Below are 2,601 nucleotides of genomic sequence, written 5' to 3' on the forward strand. Positions count from 1 at the left end.
GGTCAGGCGTTTGCACATTGTTGGTAATTCTTTTCCCTGAACTGGGAGTAATCCAGGGAGACGATGAGCCCTGGCCAATCCCAATTGAAGATATGATAGCTGTTAAACATAAAAGGGCAGTTCAAGTCTTGCCACTCTTGGTTGCTATGGGAATAGCCAGAAGTGTTGGTACTGGAGTTTCAGGGATAATGACTTCCATGATCCAATATAATTCATTCACTTCCCAGTTTAAAAGCGATCTTCAAGAAATATCTAAAACTGTGCTTACTATCCAAAATCAGATAGATTTTTTTGGCAGCCGTGGTGCTTCAGACCCAGCAGGAGCTAGATGTCCTAACAACTAAAGAAAGTGGCCTTTTCCTGTTCCTCCGGGAAGAATGCTGTTTCTATGTCAACCAATCTGGGATAGTAAGAATTAAAATCCACGAGCTACAGTCAAAAAAAAAAAAAAATTCACGGACCATGAGATCTCCAGTTCTGGTATTTTCAAAAATCCTATATGAAAGTGGATGCTCCCTTTTATAATGCATCTCCTAGTCATCTTCCTGGTGTAATTATTTGCTCTATGTCTCATTAATCTTGTTTTTACATTCCCTCAAAGACAAATACAAAAATTTTCTAACCAAACTATTAATCAGCTCCTGTTACAGAATTACCAGTCACTGCCCACAAAAGAGCCACTGTCCACAGAGAAACCTGATGTGAACGTTTATCAAGTAGATCCTGATGGTGAAAGCCAGCTACTCCCCATTGACAACACCCCTAGACAGTAGGAAGTAGCGTAAGAGACATGACGACTTCTGTTCCCTTTTCACCACCAACTTCCCCCTCCTTTTTTCTTTCCTTCTCTCTATAATAACAAGAAGGGAGGTATGTTGGCATCAGGGCCTCTGAAACCCATGATGTCACATAGGCAGGCCTCACATACTGGTTGCCAAAGCAACAGCCACCATATTCCCATAATCCATTGGGCTCACCTCCTCCCTTTATCTGTGACTGTGTCAACATCCATATATATGGAGAACACCCCTCTCTCTCTCTCTCTCTCTCTCTCTCTCTCTCTCTCTCTCTCTATCTCTATTTCTCTTCCTCCTCTTTCCACTGTCACCTCCTCTCCCTCTCTCTCCCAATAAAACCCCTTACACATGGAACTGTTTGGGTCTACTGTAGTGTGTCCAGACATGAGCCCCTATTCTAACACATCAACCACTCTCTCTTCTCCTCCAAGTCCAATCCCCTGGACTCATCCATACTTTAGCAATATAATACCTTGTTGAAGCCTCACCCTATACCCAACCTCATCCCCTGCATATTGCACAGACCTTTACCCTTTAACCGCTTTAGACCTAATAGTTGCTTGATCAATGCCAGCAAGCACTCCCTGCTAAACCACAGGTCCCTCCAGCTAGGGAAGTAGATAGGCTGACTATAAAACTTTTATGTACCTTCTGTTTTTCCAGATCTAATCACCCAGTTTTTATCACCAGCTCTATAGCAGAACTTGTGGAGTAACCTCTCAACTTACTTTTCACAGGGATTAAATAACCATATTTCAGCAAAACACTCTGCTTTATTCTCTCCTATACACATCTCCAGACATGTAATTTATCCCCATTCCAAAAGATGTACAGAAACAGATTTTACTTTGACTTCCCAGCCGCCAATCCTATCAGATGCACAGATAATTTCCTGCTAGGCAACACACAACTACCACAGTCTCCCAAAATCCAGATAGGACACAGAAAAAAAAACTAGAACAAAACAAAACAAACAAAAAAGATCAAACACACCCCTACATCAAACAAAATTGAAACAAAATAAAACAAACAAAACAAAACAAGCAAGCAAACAAAAAAACCCCTCATCAAACAAAAACAAAACCAGATATCAACACCTATGACCTAGAAGTATGAATAAGCATAAAAATAAAATCAATGATATGTAGGATATCTTCAGTTGAGCCCAGCAAACTTACCACAGTAGACCCTGAAAGTATTTAAGCACAAGAAAGCATTAGAGGGCTGGCGAGATGGCTCAGTGGGTTAGAGCACTGACTGTTCTTCCAAAGGTCCTGAGTTCAAATCCCAGCAACCACATGATGGCTCACAACCACCCGTAATGAGATCTGTTGCCCTCTTCTGGTGTGTCTAAAGTCAGCTACAGTGCACTTATATATAATAATAAAGTCATACACTCCTATTTAAAAAAAAAGAAGAAAGCATTAGAACCAACCATCTTTATTAATATAACAGATGACCTTAAGGACAGAATGAATAAATCTTGTAAATACAGAGAAGATTATCTTGGCTACTGTGCAAGGATGGCAGACAAATTCATGAAGTGTTGCATATTTTTGTGAGAAAAAAATTAACAAAATCATCTAAAATCCACCCAAAAATGGAAATAGAAACAATAAAGAAATCACAAATGGAGGTAACCCTGAAAATGGAAAACATAGCTACAGTTAAAGACATCATCAAAAGACCAGAAGAGATAGAAGAGAGATTCCTGTGCATAGAAGATGCCATAGAAGATATTAACACAACAGTCAAAGAAAATACAAAGTATGAAAGGATATGAACCCAAAATATTCAGGAAATT

The 2,601-nt window shown here is 39.7% G+C and overlaps 1 non-coding gene across 1 annotated transcript; it reads left to right on the forward strand.

Annotated features, from left to right (window-relative positions):
* Positions 1-2,252: 2,252 nt before the first annotated feature.
* On the forward strand, positions 2,253-2,355 carry LOC116074041. The gene has a single exon (XR_004112025.1). It is a non-coding gene; the product is annotated as a U6 spliceosomal RNA (small nuclear RNA).
* The last annotated feature ends 246 nt before the right edge of the window (positions 2,356-2,601 follow it).

Source organism: Mastomys coucha, unplaced genomic scaffold (assembly GCF_008632895.1).
Source record: "Mastomys coucha isolate ucsf_1 unplaced genomic scaffold, UCSF_Mcou_1 pScaffold23, whole genome shotgun sequence".
Taxonomy (NCBI): domain Eukaryota; kingdom Metazoa; phylum Chordata; class Mammalia; order Rodentia; family Muridae; genus Mastomys; species Mastomys coucha.